The 21,518-nt window shown below is 39.3% G+C and overlaps 1 long non-coding RNA gene across 1 annotated transcript in view; it reads right to left on the bottom strand.

Annotated features, from left to right (window-relative positions):
• LOC109388970 (uncharacterized) overlaps positions 1-21,518 on the bottom strand; it is a 53,438-nt gene that overhangs the window by 14,248 nt on the left and 17,672 nt on the right. The window contains exon 2 of the long non-coding RNA XR_002125299.1: positions 6,485-6,612. This is a non-coding gene — a long non-coding RNA (uncharacterized LOC109388970). The remainder of the gene's footprint in view (positions 1-6,484; positions 6,613-21,518) is intronic.

The raw sequence follows: 21,518 nt of genomic DNA, 5'->3' as shown, positions 1-21,518 counted from the left end.
CGCTCACTGCGGCTGCTGGCTGCTCACGCTGGCTGCTGGCTACACACAGTAGCCCATGGCAACCCACTGGAGCAAGGGCTGCAGCCTACGCTGTTGCCAGTGACTCACGGCAGCCCAGCTCCAGGTTGAGCTGTTGTTTAGCTTCTTAACTGTAGGGGGCAGTCACTGGCCCTCATATGTGGGATCTGAACCAGGGCCCTCTGGCGTCCCAAGCCAGCTCTTAACCAACGCGCCACTCGGCTGGCCCGTTATTGCTATTTTTTAAACTGCACAATTTTTGCACTTATCCACTAGATATTGAGAGCCTACTCTGGGTCAGGCCTTGTGCTGGGTGTTGGAGATACAACAGTTACCATGTTACACAAGTTACCAGTCCTCATGGAAAAGTTTGGTAGGAATTAGATTTATGAATTCTAATTACCTTTATTGCAGAAATAGAAAATCGATCCTCACACTCGCATGAAAAAGCAAGGGACATAGACTAACCAAAACAATCTTGAAAAAGAACAATGTCAGAGGGGTCACAATTCTCAACTTCAAAGCTACAGTAATCAAGACAGTGTGATACTGATGTAAAAATAGACATATCTATCAATGGAATAGAATACAGAGTCCAGAAATAAGCCTATACACCTACAGTCAATTGATTTCTGACAAGGGCGCTAAGGCCAGTCAATGGAAAAAGAACAGTCTTTTCAACAAATGATGGTGGGACAACAGATATCCATATGCAAAATAATGAATTTAGAGCTCTACCTAACACCGTACACAAAAGTTAACTCAAAATGGATCAAAGGCCTAAATATAAGCACTAAAACTATAAAATTCTTGGAAAAATACATAGGTGTAAGTCTTCATGTTGTCAGATTAGGCAACGTTTTCTTAGATATGATCCCTGAAACACAAAGAACCAAAAAAAAAAAATAGAAAAATGGGATTTCATCAAAATTAAAGACCTTCATGTATCAACAAAGTGAAAAGACAACCCACAAAATGGGAAGAAATATTTGAAATCATATATTTGATAAATATCTAGTGTCTAGACTATATAAAGAACTCTTACAACTCAACAATAAAAGGCAAATTTAAAACTGGGCAAAGCATTTGAATAGGTACTACTCCAAAGAAGATTTACAAATGGCCAATAAGCAAATGAAAAGATGTTTAACAGCATTAATCATTAGGGAAATGCAAATTAAAACCACAATAAGATACCACTTTACATTCATTAGAATGGCTATAATTAAAAAATGAAAACAAAAACAGAAAATAACAAGTGTTGGTGAGGATATGGAAAAATTGGAACCCTCATGCATTGCTGCTGGAAATGTAAAGTGATGCAGCCCCTATGGAAAACATTCTGGCAGCTCCCCCTGAAATTAATATAGGTTACCATATGAACCAACAGTATCTCTAGGTTTATACTAAAGAAAATTGACATATATGTTCACACAAAAACATATATGTTAATATTCATTGCAGCATTATTCGTAAGTGCCACGAAGTATAAACAACCCAAATATCTACCCACTGATAAGTGGGTAAACAAAATGTGGTGTTATCTACACAATGGAATATTTAGTCGTTAAAAGGAATGAAGAACTGATAAACGCTACAATATGAATGAACCTTGAAAACACGCTAAGTGCCAGGCATAAAAGGCTGCATGTGGTATGATTCCATTTATATGAAATGTCTAGAACAAGGAAATCCACAGAGAGAGAAAGTAGATTAGTGGTTGCCAGGGACTGGGGTAAGAGGAGAATGGAGAGTTGACTGCTAATGGATATGCGATTCCTTTTAGGGGTAATGAACATGTTCAAGAATTAGATGGTGATGGGGGTTGCACAACCTGTGAATATACTAAGAACCACTGAATTGTTCACCTTAAAATGATGAATTATGGTATGTGAATTATATTTCAATAAAAAACCCAAATATCAACAAAATATAATACAAAATAAAAACAACATATCTCAATAAAAACAAATATCAACAGAAAAGATTTATGATATCCCTTACCATATCAAAGCAGGAAGGGATCTTAAATACCATCTGGTCTAACTTGATCATTTTAGAGAGAAGGAAATTGAGGCCCAGAAGGGGGAAGTGACTTCAAAAGTGGCACAGCCGGTCAGCTGCCAGGTGAGTATGGGGGCCCACGACCTCTGTTGCCAGTACAGTGCTTTTTCTTTTTTCTAAATTCTTTAACACATATTAAAATTTTCAGTCATATACAAAAATAGAACAAATAGCACAAGCTCTCTGTATCTATTACCCAGCTTTAATAATTGTCAGTACACAACCAGTCTTATTTCATCTATGTCCTCACCCACTTTCACCCCTCCCAGGTTATTTTGAAATGTACCTCAGACATCATATTATTTGTACATAAATGCTGTATTATGTGCATGTTTTCATATATTTTTACTTGTATGATCTATTTCCCACATACATACATATGCATACAAAAGAAAACAATAAATGACCTCTCCAAAAAACAAAGAGAAAGATAGAAGGAATGGTGAGCAAATGAACTGGTAAAACGTTAAATAAATCTAAACATGCATTCACTGTGTAACTGTATACGGATTACACTGATGATGAATATATAAAGAAAGTGAAACTATAGCAATTCACAAAATAGAAGGTAAGAAAGGGTGGTGGTATATAGAATCACAGGGTGCTCAAGTTCTTGTGTTTTTTCAGAAGGAGGTAAGAGATGCTGAGTAACATGATCAACTCTTGCACTAGAACACATGTACAACAATGTTCATAAATAGAACATTCTTTGTAATAGCAAGAACTGGAAACAACCTAATTATGCATCAGTAGAGGAATGGGTATATAAAATATGGTATACACATACATTGTAATACTGTGTGTCATTAAAAGGAATAAATGATTTATGCAGATCATTATGAGAATCTTTTTTTTTTTTTTTTAGCTGAACCATCCTGCTACCTGCTACCTGTTGGCAGCTCAGCAGCAGCTCAGCTCAGGCTGGAAATCGAACTCTTGAGTGAGCTCTTAACCAACTGGTTGGCCCTATGCAGATTATTATGCACAGATCACAAATATACATGGACTAAACAAGTTGCAAAACAACATGAACAGTATAATGACATTGATTTGAAGTAAAAGGAAAAACTTAATTGCTCATGGTATGGAGCAGGAGAGGAAATAGAATTAAGTGGTGGATTTTTAGCTACATTCATTCATATAGTTTTATTTCCTTGGAGAAAAAAAGATGAGGCACATATGACAAATGTGTAACAATTATAAATATTGGATTGGGAGAATAGAGACGTTTGTTATATTATTTGTGTTTTCTATATTATCTGTGCTTTAATTTTTAAAAAATCTTATAAATTTCTGAAAATTATGTACAAATATATATTTTTAAGGAGAATTAAGGAGTCTGAAGAGCAAGCTATAATTTTAGTCTAATGTCATCTATGTCTTATATATAGTCCCTGCTAAGATGTGGGTTTTATTGGAGCTATGCACCTGCTCCATGGAGGGACACCCACCATTTTGCTCTCCATTCTTCCATTTCTAAATTCTGACAAAACTGTTCCACATTTTCAGAATTCCTGTCCTCATGAATTTAACTCCAGAATAGAATTCAGGTAGGTTAGAAAGGAACATTCTATTTGAAGTAAAGTCAAAGATAATATCTTGAATTAAGGAAAAATGTTTATCTAGAATTTATTTTTGATATTTACCATTTTAACAGTCATAGTAGGAATAGATTCTGTTTAAGATGTGTAGGTTTGTAGCCAAACATGAAGCAGACCAAAGGCACTGAAGAAACAGACAAAGCTGCAGAGACTGGACCTAACAGGGCAATATTTAGGGGTTATGTCAAGTGCAGCTATAGTTAGGGCAGATGTCAGCTCTGAGGACAAGGGACAAATGATTATTGGCAGGTGGATACAACAACTGGGTTAAGAGTGTTAGTTGTAGGGTGACCTGAAAGGTAAGGCTGTGGCAACAGCTAATTGCTAATGACCTGACCATCTATGTCAGGATCCCAGCTGGGATACAGAGCCAACATCCTGGGAGAGGGATTTTGTAATGACTAGTCAATGCAATACAGCTAATCCTAGGAGCTTAGGAAAAGTTTTTGCATTGGTCAGGACTTGTTTGCTTCCTACTACTGGAAACTCAGCTTACATAATTGAGAGCCATTGACTTTAGATGCAATGGGATCCAGGAGTTTAAATGATGTACTCAGAACTCTTTTTCACTTGCCATCTGTTAGTCAGGATTGCTATAGTCATGCTGTGTAACAAGTAGTTCCAAAAATCTCAATGCTGTGTAACAAGTAACCTCAAAACCTCAATGGCCTACTACAAACACTTATTTCATGCTCACAGGTCCACAGACTGGCTATGATTAAGCTAATATTAACTCGGCTTAGTTGGGCCTAGCTGGACTCCAGGCTTCAAGTTGGCTACAGATCTGCTCTCTGTCTTCATCCTGGGACCACAGCAGAAGGATGAACAGCTACCTGGGCAGTGGGCAGAAGGTCTATAATGGTTGGTGGAAACTCTTAAGGCCTCAGCTTAGAGTGGGCACACTGGTCATTTCCATCACAATCTATTGGTCAAAACAAGTGATATGGCTAAGTCCAGAGTCAATGGGCAGGGATGTAAATTCCTACTCTCTCTCATGGGAGGTACTGCATCACATGGCAAAATATTAGATAAATAATGGATGATATATAAATTCATAGATAGATGATAGTAGAGATGATAGAGGATAGATAGATAGATAGATAGATAGATAGATAGATAGATAGATAGATAGGCAGGTAGATATTTCAGGGAGACAGTGAAAAGTTGAAAGCAGTAATCCAATACACCACACTATCTCTGAACTTTGTCTCTGCTTGGCTTTTCCCCACATGTAAGCTCTGTTGCCAAGAAAGATGGCTGTTAGCAGTCCCTGTCTCACTTTCTCCAAGTTTAGCAGTCCTAATGGACAGAGATCATTTTTCCAGGTAACTTTAGTATTTTTTTTTAAGCTGAGCCATACTGCCGCCTGTTGGCAGCTCAGCGTCTGCTCAGCTAGGGCCAGGAATCGAACCACTGTTGCTCAGAGCTCAAACTCTTGAGCGAGCTCTTAACCAACTGAGCCACTCAGCCGGCCCAACTTTAGTATTTTTTAAAAAGTCTAAGGGCTCTGATTGGTCTGGTGTGGGTTCTATGCCTATCCCTGAAGCAGCCACCACAGCCAAGTCCTCTGACTATCCAGCCTAGGTCACACACCCACACTTTATTTACCTGGCGATTAGGAGGGAGATGGGCTCAGCCTTGATAGCCTCATTAGGATCACATAAAACCAGTGAGGGGTGCCTAAAGGAACCACTACTGGACAGACAAAGCACTACAGTCTCTAATCTCAGCAGGAAGCTAGAAACCTAGACAGGGAAACCAAGTAAATGCCCAGTCCTATGGCATCAACATGAGAACTAGGGAGGGAATGGGAGGCCCCCAGGTACCAGAGTGAAAGCTGCCAGATGTAAGAAACATACAAACCTGTAGAGAATTTTTATGTCAAGCGGGGCATACGCTTGGAAGCAAGATCTCAACAGACTGAAAAAAATGCTTCCAAGAAATGACAGTTTGCATCTTCTTTTATGCATTTGGAATTCAGAAGGGAAGGTTAAGGAAGGTAACATGAAGGTGGGAGAAAGCAAGGTGCAGATCAAATTACAGGATAGTTAACCAGATTCTGTTCTCGCTGGAGGGTGGGTGGTCACCCTTTAGAACAGCCGTTCTCAACCTTTCACAGGGGTCGCCTAAGACCATTGGAAAACACATATTTTCGATGGTCTTAGGAACCGAGACACCGCTCCTCTATCCATCTCCAGGCTCACATGCAGATACGCCCACATACGAGTACCTGGCGACCCCTGTGAAAGGGTCGTTCGACCCCCAAAGGGGTCGCGACCCACAGGTTAAGAACCGCTGCTTTAGAAGGAGGGGTCTGAAAAGAGGTATTTTAGAGGCATTAACCTGGATGCACAGAAGCTATGGACAGGGCTGCTTAAAGCAAAGATAAACCTTTTACCAAAGAAGTTATATGCCTGGGGCATGACTACCCACTCTGACCCGCCCAGCTAGGAATTTATAGTCAGATCACTTTGTGAGGTTGCTTTCCATAGACCCTCTTTTATTGTCCACACAGCAGTGGACTTAGGCTGAAGCTTCTGTGTTCTTCTCCCTATTGTGGATCTGGGATGGGCCTTGTGGAGACTTGGAGCTCTAGGAACATCCAGCTCTAGGAGCTAGAAGAAGTAATGGGAGAAAGAACATTGTCTGTTTAGCTGTATTGGTAAAGCTAAAATGTTTTTTAAAAGGTGAAACAGTAAGTCCATCTGAATCTCAAGGATAAGTTATGCTGCTCCGACTTCAAGATTAACATACTGGTGCTGGTTGAGAAACTTGAGGTAACAAGTGACCTCTGCACTTACCGAGGAGCGATTACAGAGAGGCCACGTGGCCGACCTTTCACGGGGCGTCAGGTATGCTGGCCCTCTGCAGACTCATGACTCAGAACACTGTATGAGGCATTGTCTGATAGCATGCCAACAACTCCATACTGAAAAAAAAAAAAAATAGGTAACTTAGTTGAAATGAGAAACGTAATGAGTAAAGTCTTTTTAAATGAGATGTAAGTGATATAATCTCTTAAATTAATAGAATGAAGTCTAAACCTGTAGTGATTTTTTTCTTTTTAAAGATTGTATTGGGGAATTGGGGAAGGTGAACAGCCAAGTTGTTCTTCAGTCTTAGTTGTGGAGAGCACAGCTAGCTCAGCTCCAAGTCAAGTTGCCATCCCACCGCCTGTCGGCAACTCGCGGCCACTCAGCTCAAGGTACCATGTTCAATCTTAGTTGCAGATAGGCGTAACACACCATCCCATGCAAGAGTCAAACCGGCAACCTTGTTATTGGGAGCACGTGCTCTCACCAGCTGAGCCATCGTTGGCAGCTCAGTGGCAGCTCAGCTTGGGCACAGCTCACTGGCCCATGTGGGAATCGAACCGGTGACCCTGTTGCTCAGAGCTCGTGTTCTTAACCAACTGAGCCACTTGGCCAGCCCTCTGTAGTGATTTTTAAATTACGTGCTCCATAAAAATATGGTGAATGAATGAACAAATCATTGGTATTTCCTCCATTGACTAGTATTTTGGAAGACCATACCATTAAGGTGAAAGAAGGGAGGATAAAAATAGAGGAGAATGAATAAGGGTGAGAGGGTGCCCACCCAGGGGCAGTGTATAGAATTGCATGCAGTAAAAACAGAAAGGCAGATACTATTCAGATCAAGAGTGAGTAAAGAGAAGATGATAACAAGGCTTCTCAAGATGAAGAACAACTGGCTTCCAGCAAGGTCTGCAGGGAAACTTGAAAAGGGCCTGTGGGTCCCCTTCCTGACTTGGTTTATTCTCCTTCCTTCAGGAGCTGGTTTCCCTTCACTATCAAATTCTCAACCCTGGGAAGGGATGTGATATTAGCACTTGCCTCTCCAAATTCTTCCAGAAAGAGTCAGATCCAAGTGTGGAAGAAGCCAAATATCTCTTCAGGCCTGTGTTTTGCAGATACAAGTATGTAAGACTCCAGATTGAGCCCTGTTTTTTCTGTTAACATTAGAAAAAATAAGATGTGCTGAGAGGTTTTTTGGTCTGTGAAAGCAAAAGGTTGTGATGTTTCTAGCATTTTAGCAGAGATTATTTGAAGGTGATACAAACAGAAAATAATGTGTAAAGGATTCAAATTGTCCCACTTGTTATAATAGTCTACTTCTCCCCAACTCTCCTCCTAAGTCACAGTTCCTATTTGCCAGCCAGATAAACTACAAGTGAGTTAAACATCTTTTAGACAAGGATCAAGCCAGATTAAAAATATTTTATCTAGGTTACCCAGTCAATATTGGGTGTTTCCATTTTTCCCTCCCCTGAGTCTGACAGCAGTAATATTTCCATGACCTTAGGTTGGGGGCTGATTCTGTGGTGTGCTGAGTGGGTGGCTCAAGGTCCAGAGGCCAGGCCTCCGCTGGGCACACCAGAGGGGTCCTCTCATTTGTGGAGGCGGGTCGGGTGACATGTCACAGGACACATTGTCTCTCACTCAGACTGTTAATTCAAAAGTCAGAGCAGAATTAAGTGGGCTGATCAGCCTGGGCCAAGCAGGGATTGGGCCATCGCTATAGAAAGTTACAAAACCAGTGTTTGGCAGGCGTAAGGAAACACTAATATCTCTTCCAGATACCAGACGCCCTAGTTCTGTTCAAAGTCTGAAGAATAGGACTCTTCCTAAAGCCCAGAGTTTGAGACAAACACCACTTACACATATCTTCACACTGTCTTTGGAAAGAAATTCAGTTAGGACACTGGTGAAAAGGTCAAAGCAGTGAAATGCCATCCACCTGAATGTTAGTTAGGAAGGGGTGTAGCTCTGCATGGAGAGTGTGGAGGGAGGGTGTTCTGCCAGTTGCAGCTTTTCTCTGGGCTGCCATCACAGAAAGCAGAAAGGGGTTTACTGGGTTTTTGCACCTTGCGTAAAGGAAACCTGAATAAGAATCACTGCCTTCCCCTCATAAGAGTTGTTTGTTGTCTTTAGTTTTATATACACAGAGGATGCCAAAAAAAGTATACACATTTTAAGAAAGGAAAAAAGTGTTTTTTATTGTTAAAATTGTAATAATATATACCGATAACAAAAGATGAATACAAGTAATGTATACACATTTCTTTGGCACCCCCGGTATATATATATATATATATATACTCGTATGTATATGTGTATGTATGTTATCATATTATATCATGTTGTGTTATGTATGTGTTGTGAGTAATGTGTGTGTATATGTATACATATGAATGTCAAAGTTGTATGTCACATTCTTGGCAGAAAATTTATAGGAAAAAATAAAGGAGGGTTTGGTGAAACATCATGAGGCAGTTAAGACTGGTTAAGCATTGTACCTTTAAATGTACAGCTAAAGGTTTTAGGCTTATCAGGATTGTCAGTCAGCTGGGTGGGTAACTTGAAAAAAAAATTGTGTTTAAATATACATAACATAAAATTTTCCATTTTAACCATTTTTTCTCTTTTTTTCATTATTATTTTTAGTTTCAGGTATACAAAACAATGCAATAGTTATTCTTTTCACCTTCCACAAAGTAACAACCCCCCTCCTCCCATCCACTGCCCTCCCACCCCCGATATCATACATATCTATTACAATTCCATTGACTTTATTCCCACACTATAATCTACATCCTATGACTATATATGTATTAAATTATAGTTGACATATAATATTATTCAACGGCAGCTTCAGATGTACAGTGCAGTGGTCAGGCCTCTACACCGTCTATGAAGTGGTCTCCCTAACAAGACATGAGTCCATCTGACCCCCTAAAAAATATTTACAACATTATTGATTATATCCCCCAGACTGTCTTTTCTATCCCTGAGGCCATATTGTAGTTACCAATTTATTTTGTCTCGTCCCTTCACCTTCTCCCTCATCCCCACTCCCGCCCTATCTAACAATCATCAATTTTTCCTCTGTGTCTCTGAGACTATTTCTGTTTACATTATTCATTTATTCAGTTCTTTACATTCCACATATAAGTGAGATCATGTGGTATTTGTCTTTTCCCGACTGACTTATTTCACTTAGCATGATGTTCTCTAGGTCCATCCATATCGTTGCAAATGGTATGATTCCCTTCTTCTTTATAGCTGTGTAAATGTACCACAGTTTTTTAATACAGTCGTCTACCAATGGACATTTCAATTGTTTCCAAGTTGTGGCTATTGTAAATAGCCATGCAATGAACATAGAGGTGCATATATTTTTTTCAAATTAGTGTCTTGGGTTTTTCTAGATAAATACCTAAGAGTGGAATTGCTGGGTCATAAGGTAGTTCCATTTCCAGTTTTTTGAGATACCTCCATACTGATTTCCATAATGGCTGCACCAGTCTGTAGTCCCACCAGCAGTGCACCAGGGTTCCCTTTTCCCCACAACCTCACCAGCACTTGTTGTTTGTTGATTTATTAATGATAGCCATTCTGACTGGGGTAAGGTGGTATCTCATTGTGGTTTTAATTTGCATTTCCCTAATGATTACTGAGGTTGAACATTTTTTCATATACCTGTTGTCCATCTGTATGTCCTCTTTAGAGAAATGTCTCTTCATATCCTCTGCCCATTTTTTAATTGGGTTGTTTATTTTTTGGTGTTGAGTTGCATGAGTGTTTTATAAATTTTGGATATTAACCCCTTATCAGATATATTGTTGACACATATCTTCTCCATTCATTAGGCTTCCTTTTTGTTTTATTAATGGTTTCCTTTGTTGCGAAAAAACTTTTAAGTTTGATGTAATCCCATATGTTCATTTTTTCTTTTATTTCCCTTGCCCATGGGGATGTATCAGTAAAAATATTGCTCAGGGTAATATCTGCAAATTTACTCCCTATATTTTCTTCTGGGAGTTTTATGGCTTCAGGTCATCCACTTAAGTCTTTAATCCATTTTGAATTTCTTCTTGTATATGGTATAAGGAGGTGGTCTAGTTTCATTTTTTTGCAGGTGTCAGTCCAATTTCCCAGCACCATTTATTAAATAGACTATCTTTACCCCAATGTAAATTCTTGCTTCCATTGTCATAGACTAACTGTCCATATATGCATGGATTTATTTCTGGGCTCTCTATTCTGTTCCATTGATCTATGCACCTGTTTTTATGCCAGTACCATACTGTTTTGATTACTGTAGCCTTGTAGTATGTTTTGATGTCTGGTAGCATGATACCCCTGAGTTTGTTCTTATTTCTCAGGATTGCCGTGGCCATTCGGGGTCTTTTATGGTTCCATATAAATTTTAGGATTATATTTTCTATCTGTGAAAAATGCCCTTGGTAGTTTGATAGGAATTGAATTGAATCTATATATTGCTTTAAGCAGTATAGGCATTTTAACTATATTAATTCTTCCTATCCATGAGCATGGTAGGTATTTCCATTTATTTGTATCTTTGATTTCTCTCTTCAGTGTCTTATAATTTTCTGAGTACAGATCTTTTACTTCTTTGGTTAAATTTATTCCTAAGTATTTTATAGTTCTTGAAGCAATTGTAAATGGAACTGTTTTCTTAACTTCTCCTTCCGATAGTTTATTATTGGTATATACAAATGCAACTGATTTCTGAATATTGATTTTGTATCCTGCTACCTTACTGAATTCATCTATCAGTTCCAAAAGTTTTTGATGGAGTCTTTGGGGTTCTCTATATATAGTACCATGTCATCTGCATATAATGACAATTTTACTTCCTCCTTAGCGATTTGGATACCTTTTATTTCTTTTTCTTGTCTGATTACTGTGGCTAGAACTTCCAGAACTATGTTGAATAAAAGAGGAGAAAGTGGACAGCCTTGTCTTGTTCCTGACCTTAAAGGGAATGGTTTTAGCTTTTCCCTATTGAGTATGATGTTAGCTGTGGGTTTATCATAGAAGGTATTTATTATGTTGAGATATGATCCCTCTATTCCCACTTTGCTAAGAGTTTTTATCATAAAAGGCTGCTGGATTTTGTCAAATGCTTTTTCTGCATTTATTGATATGACCATATGATTTTATTTTTCATTTTGTTAATGTGGTGTATCACATTAATTGATTTGCAGATGTTGAACCAACCTTGTGTACTAGGGATAAAACTCACTTGATCATGATGTATGATCTTAATATATTGCTGAAATCTGTTTGCTAATATTTTGTTGAGAATTTTTGCATCTATGTTCATCAGGGATATCAGCCTATAGTTTTCCTTTTTTGTACTAACTTTGTCTGGTTTTGGAATCAGGGTGATAGTGGCCTCATAGAAAGAGCTTGGGAACCTTCCCTTCTTCTGGATTTTTTTGAATAGTTTGAGAAGAATAGGTGATAATTCTTTTTTGAATGTTTAGTAAAATTCACTTGTGAAGCCATCTGGTCCAGGGCTTTTGTTTGTTTGGAACTTGTTGATTACTGATTCAATTTTCTTGGTAGTAATCAGTCTACTCAGATTTTCTGTTTCTTCTTGAGTTAGCTTTGGAAGGTTGTATGCTTCTAGAAAATTATCCATTTCTTCCAGATTGTCAAATTTGTTGGCATATAGTTGCTCTTAGTAATTTCTTAAAATTTTTTGTATTTCTGTGGTGTCTGTTGTCACTTCACCTCTTTCATTCCTGATTTTACTAATTTGAATCCTCTGTCTCTCTCTTTTTTTTTTTTTTTTTGATGAGTCTGGCTAGAGGTTTGTCATTTTGTTTATCTTCTCAAAAAAACAGCTCTTGGTTTTGTTGATCTTTTGTATTGTTTTTCTGGTCTCTATTTCATTTATTTCCGCTCTGGTCTTTATTATCCCCTTCCTCGTACTCCCTTTGGGCTTATTTTCCTGTTCTTTTTCCAGTTCCCTGAGGTGTAAGGATAACCTGTTGATTTGAGATTTTTCTTGTTTCTTTAGGTAGGCCTGCACTGCTATGAACTTCTCTCTTAGGACTGCTTTCACTGCATCCCAGAGATTTTGGGTCGTGGTGTTTTCATTTTCGTTTGTCTTGAGGTATCTTGTGATTTCTTCCTTGATCTCATTTTTGACCCAGTCACTATTTAGTAGCATGTTATTCAGCCTCCATGTGTTTGTGTGCTTTCTGGCTTTCTTCTTATAATTGATTTCTAGTTTCATAGCTTTGTGGTCGGAGAAGACGCTTGATATGATTTCAATCTTCTTAAATTTATTGAGGCTTGTTTTGTGGCCTAACATGTGGTCTATCTTGGAAAATGTTTCATGTGCACTTGCGAAGAATGTATATTCTGTAGTTTTGGGGTGAAATGCTCTGAAAATATCAGTTAAATCCAGCTGGTCTAATGTGTCATTTAAGGTCACTGTTTCCACATTGATTTTCTGTCTGGAGAATCTGTCCATTGGTGACAGCGGGGTGTTGAAGTCCCCTACTATGATAGTGCTACTGTTGATCTCCATCTTTATGTCTGTCAATATATGTTTTATATATTTAGGGGATCCTATGTTAGGTGAATAGACGTTTACTAGGGTTATGTCCTCTTGTTGGATCGATCCCTTTATTATTATGAAGTGCCCTTCTTTGTCCTTTATTATATTCTTCAATTAAAGTCCATTTTATCTTATATAAGTATTGCTACTCCAGCTTTTTTCTCAGCTCCGTTTGCATGAAATATTTTACTCCATCACTTTACTTTCAGCCTGTATGTGTCTTTTGATCTGAAGTGAGACTCTTGTATACAGCATATGCAAGGGTCTTGCTTTCTTATCCATTCAGCCACCCTATGTCTTTTGATTGGAGCATTTAATCCATTTACATTTAGCGTAATTTTTGATAGGTGCGTAGTTATTGCCATTTTGTTATTTGTGTTCCTGGTCTTCATTAGTTAGGTTGTTTTTCTTTTTCCTCTGCTTAAAGAAGCCCTTTTAACATTTCCTGCAATGCTGGCTTGGTGGTAATTAATTCCTTTAGCTTATTCTTTTCTGAGAAGCTCTTTATATATTGAAGCTCTCCTTCATTTTTAAATGATTACTTTGCTGGATAAAGCAGTCTAGGTTATAGGCCTTTCTTTTTCATCACTTTGAAAACCTTCTGCTACCCCCTTCTGGCCTGCAGAGTTTCTGTAGAAAAGTCAGCTGATATTCTTATGGGGGTTACCTTGTAAGTAACTTGCTGCCTGTCCCTTGCTGCTTTTAGGATTCTCTCTTTGTCTTTAACTCTTGCCATTTTCACTATAATGTGTCTTAGTGTGGGCCTGTTTGGATTCATCATGGTTGGGACTCTCTGCACTTCCTGGGCTTGTATGTCAATTTCCTTTGCCAGGTTAGGGAAGTTTTCAGACATTATTACTTCAAATATGTTCTCGATTTCTTGCTCCCTCTCTTCTCCTTCTGGTATTCCTATGATGCGCATGTTGTTGCGCTTGATGTTGTCGACCAGCTCTCTTAAACTATTTTCAATGTTTTTTATTCTCTTTTCTTTTTGTTCCGCTTGGATGATCTCTGCTATCTTGTCTCCTAAGTCACTGATTCGATCCTCTGCTTCATCCAATCTGCTAGTAATTCCATCGAGTTTGTTATTTAATTCAGTAATTCTATTCTTTAGTTCTAGCTTGTTGTTTTTCATGATTTCTCTATTCTTCTTTATATTCTCATTAATTTCCTTGAATATTCTAATAATCAGTGTTCTGAACTCTTGTTGTTTACCTCTATTTTCTCTAGTTCCACTGATTCAGGAGGTTTCTTCTGTTCTTTCATTTGTAATGTGTTTCTTTGTTTCCCCATTCTGGCTTACTGTTTGTGCTTGCTTCGATGTAATAGGTAGATCCCCTAGGTCTCTCAGTCTTTTCTGGGTGGACGTATGTGGTATGTGTCCTTTATATTTGAATTACTCACTCTTTCTATTCTCCTGTGCATGTGTACCAGAGCTGTTCCTTGTGTTGTGTGTCTTCTCCTGTTGAAGTTGAGCTTTGATTGCTTTTGGCTTGTCAGTAGGTGGGATTGACTCCCAGGCTGACTAACTATGAGGATTAGCTGTGTCCACAGTTTATGAGCTGCTGTGTGAGTGTTGACCCCTCTGATGAGGCTTGGCCCCTATGGGCTCTTGTGCCTGTAGCGATTTCCCTTTGGGTGTGACTCTTGTAGGTCAAACCCCGTAATGCTCTGGTTTTATCTAAAGCTGGCCTCTGGGTGTGATAATTCTTGTGCCTCTTTGTCTGGGCCCTTCTGCCAAGCGATTTTAGAGCAAAACAGATCAACAGGCACAACCACAACAGCCACCAAAGGAAACCAGATACTCTCACATGTAAAAAACAACCAACAACCTACACTCAACATTACAGAAATATCAACCATACAAAAGAAGATAATAAACAAACGAAAACAAAACAACAAAAAACAAAGAACAAAAAACAAAACAAAATAAAATAAAATATAATAAAATAAAAAATAGAATAAACACGAGAAACAAAATAGCAACACCCAAAAAGAAAAAGAAAAAAAATTTGCAGATAAATGGAAGGAAGAAGGAAAAGTAGAGCAGTGAAAAGAAAGAAGAAAAAAAGGGAGAGGGAGAGAGAGAGAGAGAGAGAGAGAGAGAGAGAGAGTAGAAAAGAAAGAAGGAAAGAAAGAGAAAAGAAAAAAATATATATATATACACACCTATATATATGGACATCCACATATCCACATATATATCCCTATATATATGCCTATATTAAAAACTAAAAATGATAATAATGAAATAGAAAAAAACAAAAACAACCAAAGTGAGCAACCAAAAAAACAAAACAAAACCCAAACACCCCAAAAAAACAAAAAAATAACAAAAAACACGCCAAACCAAAAGAAAAGAAAAAAGAAACAACCAGTGCCAGTCTTGGCTAAAGTCCACCAAGCTCTCTCCAGGTTGTCTTCTGCTATACAAAAACTCTTCTGTGTCTTGTGGGGGCAGAGCAGGCCACCTGGCACCTAGAGTGACCCTGGCAATGCAGGTCTATTGTACATGAGTGGGGTTATGAGGTGTGATTGGTAGTTTTTACAAAGTCAATGCTCTCACCTGCCCCAAGGCATGCTGAGTGCTGCGCAGCCAGAAGGGTCAATGTGTGACTTCCGGTACTCTCCACTGGAGGCTGTAAGGGGGTGTGAGATTTCAGAGCTGCTAAAAGCCACCTGCTGGGGGAGGGGGGGGGCTGTGGGTGACTCAGCATCTGAAGTTGCCCTGCCTCCCAAGCTGTGTAGGAGAGGTGGGGGCGGGGTAGGTAGGCTCACACTCCACAGCCTCTTCTCATGGGAGTTTCTCAACCCCTTTGGAGTGGGAGCACCTCTGTCATCTGACCCTACTCCTCCATTCGGGGGTCAGCTTAAGACTCTGGCATGGCGGGGACCAAGGTTTCTGAGGGAGGGTGGGAGTGGGTTCCTATCTACACCCGTTGTTTTTTGCTTTCTGTCCGAGAAAAAAGAAAAGAAAAGAAAAGAAAAAGTCCCACCGCTGTTTTGAGCTGAAGCTTCTACCTCAGGCACTCCAGCCAAGCTCCTGCTGCGCTCCGGGAGGGACCTCAGGAGCGCAGGGACTGAGCCCACCCTGTCGCTGCAACGCTCTTTGCTCTGCCTCCTGGGGTCCCACATCTCTGCAGCTGCAGGTGCAGGCTGCGTCGCCACGCATCTCGCTTCCCTCTTCCCCTGCTTGTCCAGTTTGGGGTTTCTGCCTCAGAGACTGACCGCCGCGGAGCTGCCGTTGCACTCCCGGCGGGACCGGGTGAGTGCAGGGATGGAGCCCTCCCTGGCGCTGCAACGCTCTCCGTTGTCTCCTGGAGTCCCGCGGCTCCACAGCTGTGGGTTTGGGACTGCGTCCCTGCATGCATGTCTCCTCTTTCCCCACTCGCCCTGCCAAGGCTTCTGCCTCAGACTGCAAACTGTGGCGCTCTTGCTGCTCTCTAGGCGGCCGCCTGCGCCACGGGAACACTAGCTGATCTGCCCTCTGAGGCCCCTGTCTCAGCAGCCGTGGGTACTGGCTGCGCCTCCACCCATCTCGCCTCCCTCGTCCCCCACTCACCCGGTCTGCCCACCTTTAAGTAATCCGCATGGGAGTCTCTTTGCTGCTTTTTGTGATGGGTAGAAGTTTGTTTGCTGAGTTGCAGCAGTTCAAATTGTGACAATTTCCAAGGGAGACCTCAGAGAGCCCTCCTCACAGCCGCCATTTTCCCCTCCCAACCCCCCATTTTAACCATTTTTAAGTATATAGTTTAGTGGCATGAGTACATTCACAGTATTGTGCCACCAGCACCACCATCTATCTACAGAACTTTCTCATCTTCCTGAACTGAAACCCATTAAACACTGAATCCCCATTCCCCACCCCTACCCTAGCCCTGGCACCCCACTCTACTTTCTGTCTTTCTGAATTTGACTATTCCAAGGACTTCATAGAAGTGGAGCCACACAGTATCTGTCCTTTTGTGACTGGCTTATTTCACTTAGCATCATGTTCTCATGGTTCATCTATGCTTGTTAGGTTTTTATAGTCTGTTTTCCATTGACCGACCTGTTAGTTTTTGTTTTCTTGCTGTGAACCCTGATTGAAAACAGGATAACTATCTTCTAACTTCTAACTAAAGTTCACCAGGCCATGGGCTTCCTTCTCACCACCCTAAAATATGCTTACCTTCGCCACAGTGGATCTTTTGTGTTCTTTTCCTGACTCGTTCCCAACATAATTAGTGTGTTATTAGCTGCTGCCAGTTCTCAGCTTGACCCCCACTGTCAGGATGGAGAGCAGCATATCTCTTTCTCTCTCTACCCCCACCCTTACCCACCTCAGGCAAAGATTCAGAAAACAAGAAAAAAAGAAGCCCTTTCTTCTGCTAGGAACCTGAGGTACTCCTGACCTTGATGACATGCCTCAGGCCAGTGCTTATATTCCTTTCTAAGCACAGCAGGCTCTTAATATACGCTTTTTGTTTTTTGTTCTTTATAATTATTATTGTTAAATAGTACATTCAAATGGATAAATACATACAGAGTAAGAAGGTGCAGTGCAAATACAACTCCCTCCCACCCCTGAACCCACTTCCTTGCTTCCTTTCTGGCAGTCAGCCTCTGTCACCTTGTCTTTCTTTCCAGAGACAGTTCACGTGTAAACAAGCACATGGGCGCCTTTTTACACAAAAGATGTAATTTTATACCACTGATCTGTTTCATGCTTCTTGGAAAAATACAGAAAAGTAAGAGTGTAATATAGGAAGTGCCTTTCATCCAGAGCTGATAAGAACAGTTTAGTCATAGTTGTTTTTTTTTCCCCTTTACGTGAAAGAAGTGACCTTCACACCCAATCCTATTCCCCTCCTCCTATTCCTGAGGTGAGCACTATCATGAATTTGTTATACCTGTTCAGACACAGGTACATACATATGTCTAAGAACAATCTATAGTATCATTTTCTGTGACTTTTCAATTTACATAATAACCATGTTTAACATTCATTCCCTCTATTGACAGGCATTTAGGTTCTTTCAGACTTTTTACTCCCCAAATAATGCTGCAGGAAATTTCTTGCACATACATTTTTGTACATACATGTGACCTTATGTATAAGACAGACAATTTTGCAGAAGTGGGTTCACTGGATCAAACGATATGAGCATTTAAAATTTTGATAGCTTGTTCTAAAGATGTAGTACCAGCTTTTATTCCCACCATCAATGCATGGTGTACTTATTTCTCCACATCCTCTATCAAACAGTAGTTTATCAAAATTGTAATTATGTATCTTACACTTTGAATTTTCATTTATTTTGCTATAAATGGGAATAAGTACCTTTTTATGTGTTTGAGAGCTACGCATATTTCTTCTATGCTTTTAAAAAGGTCCTTGGCCCATTTCTGGGGGGGGCTTATAATCTTATAGACTTTTTTTAAAATTACAGTTAACACTCAATATTATTTTATATTAAATTCAGGTGTACAGCATAGTAGTAAGACATTTATATAATTTAAGAAGTGATCCCCCTGACTAGTCTAGTATCCACCTGGCACCATACATATTTATTACTATATTATTGACTGTATTCCCTATAGTCCCTATTTTGTAACTACCAATTTGTACTTCCTACTCCCTGCACCTTTCTCACCCAGGCCCCTCCCATCTGCCAACCATCAGTTTGTTCTCGGTATCTATGAGTCTGTTTTGGTTTTTTTGTTTGTTTGTTTATTTTGTTCTTTAGATTCCACATATAAACGAAATCATATGGTATTTTTCTCTGTCTGACTTATTTCACTTAGCATAATATCCTCTAGGTCTATCCATGTTGTTGCAAATGGTAAGATACCATTCTCTTTATGGCCAAGTAATACTCCATTGTATAAATGTACCACTTCTTCTTTATCCAATTGTCTATTGATGGGTACGTGTATTGCATCCATATCTTGGGCATTATAAATAATGCCACAATGAACATAGGGGTGCATATATCTTTTTGATTTAGTGTTTTGGATTTCTTCAGATAAATACACAAAAGTGGAATTGCTGAGTCATAAGGTGGTTCTACTTTTAATTTTTTGAGCAACCTCCAAACTATTTTCCATAGTGGCTGCACCAATTTGCAATCTCACCAACAGTGCACAAGGGTTCCCTTTTCTCCATATCTTCAACAACACTTGTTTGTTGATTTATTGATGATAGCTATTCTGACAGGAATGAGGTGGTATCTCATTGTAGTTTTTATTTGCATTTCCCTGATGATTAGTGATATTGAGCATCTTTTCATACATCTATTGGCCATCTATCTGTATGTCCTCTGCAGAAATGTCTATTCCGGTTTTCTCTCCATTTTTTTTATTAGATTTTGTTTTGTTTTGTTTTAGTGTTGAGTTGTATACGTTATTTATAAATTTTGGCTATTAACCCCTTATCTGATATATCATTAGTGAATATCTTCTAATCAGAAGGTTATCTTTTCATTTTGTTGATGGTTTCCTTTGCTGTACAAAAACTTTTTAGAGTGATGCAGTCCCATTTGTGTATTTTTTCTTTTGTTTCCCTTACCAGAGTAAATATATTAACAAAAATATTACTGAGAGTGATGTCAGAGAGTTTACTGTTTATGTTTTCTTCTAGGATTTTTATGGTTTCAGGTCTTACATTTAAGTCTTTAATCTATTCTGATGTTATGCTTGTATATGTTGTAAGAAGGTGGTTTAGTTTCATTTTCTGCATGCATCTTTCTAGTTTTCCCAGTCTATCGAATAGACTGTCTTTACCTTATTGCATATTCTTGCCTCCTTTGACATAGATTAATTGACCATATGGTGTGGGTTTATTTCTGGGCTTTCTGTTCTGTTCCATGTACGTGTCTGTTTTTATGCCAAGACCATGCCATTTTGGTTACTATAGCCTTGTAGTATAGTTTGATATCAGGTAGCACGATACCTCCCACTTTGTTCTTCTCTATCAAGATTGCTGTGGCTATTTGGGATCTTTTGTGGTTCCATATACATTTTAAGATTATTTGTTCTAGTTCTTGCAAAATATCTTTGGTATTTTGATAGGGATTGCACTGAATCTGTACATTGCTTTGGGTAGTATGGGCATTTTTTTTTTAAAGATTTTATTGGGGAATTGGGGGAGGGGAACAGTGCTGGGGAATCTGGGGAAGGGGAACAGACAAGCTGCTGTCCTTTTGTTCTTCAGTCTAGTTGTGGAGGACATTGCTTCACTGGGCCATGTTGGTATTATCATTGCACTCTTCTCGGGTGAGGTAGATCAGTCGCCGGCCTCTGGACGGCCGCTCATGGCGGCTCTTGGCAGCTCACACCGGCTGCCGGCCGCTCATGCTGGCTGCCAGCCACACACGATAGTTTATGGCAGCCCACTGCAGCAGGGGCTGCAGCCTATGCCGTCGCTAGCGACTCACGGCAGCCCAGCTCCAAGTCAAACTGTTGTTCACCATCTTAGCTGTAGAGGGCAGTGTCACTGGCCCACATGTGGGATCCGAACTGGGGCCCTGATACTCAGAGCTGGCATCCCAAGCCAGCTCTTAATCAATGCGCCACTCGGCCAGTCCTCGTATGGGCATTTTAACGTTGTTATTTCTTCCTGTCCATGAGCACCGTATATGCTTCCATTTGTTTTTATCTTCTTCAGTTTCTTTCTTCAATATCTTATAATTTTCCTCTTACCTTCCTTGGTTAAATTTATTCCTAGGCATTCCATTTTATTTATTTTTTTGACGCAATTGTAAATAGGATTGTTTTCTTAATTTCTTTTGCTGATAGTTCATTATTGGTGTATAAAAATGGAACTGATTTCTGAATTTTAATTTTGAATCCTGTTACTTTACTGAATTCATTTATTCATTCAAGTAGTTTTTTGGTGGAATCTTTAGGGCTCTTTATATATAGTATCATGTCATCTTCAAATAATGACAGTTTTACTTATTCCTTTCCAATTTAGATGTATTTTATTTCTTTTTCTTGTCTCATTGCTGTGGCTAGGACTTCCAATACTATGTTGGATACAAGTGGTGAAAGTGAGCATCCTTGTCTTGTTCCTGATTTTAAAGAAAACACTTTTGGAGTTTCCCAGTTTAGTATGATATTAGCTGTGGGTTTGGCCTTTACTATGTTAAGATATTTTCCCTTTATTCCCACCTTGCTGAGTTTTTATAAATTGATAATGGATTTTGTCAAATGCTTTTTCTGCATCTATTGACATAGTCATATAATTTTTATCATGCAATGTTTATGTGATGTATCATATTAATTAATTTACGGATATTGAACCAACCTCACATCCCAGGAATAAATCCTATTCTATCATGGTGTGTGATCTTTTCAATATATTGCTGAATTGGGTTTGGTAATATTTTGTTGAGGATTTTTGCATCTATGCTTATCAGGGATATTGACCTATAATTTCCTTTTTATGTAGTG

The sequence above is a fragment of the Hipposideros armiger genome, unplaced genomic scaffold (genome assembly GCF_001890085.2).
Source record: "Hipposideros armiger isolate ML-2016 unplaced genomic scaffold, ASM189008v1 scaffold_213, whole genome shotgun sequence".
In the NCBI taxonomy this organism is placed as follows: Eukaryota; Metazoa; Chordata; class Mammalia; order Chiroptera; family Hipposideridae; genus Hipposideros; species Hipposideros armiger.
The sequence above is the reverse complement of the archived record's forward strand: the minus strand, read 5'-3'. Positions and strand labels throughout refer to the sequence as shown.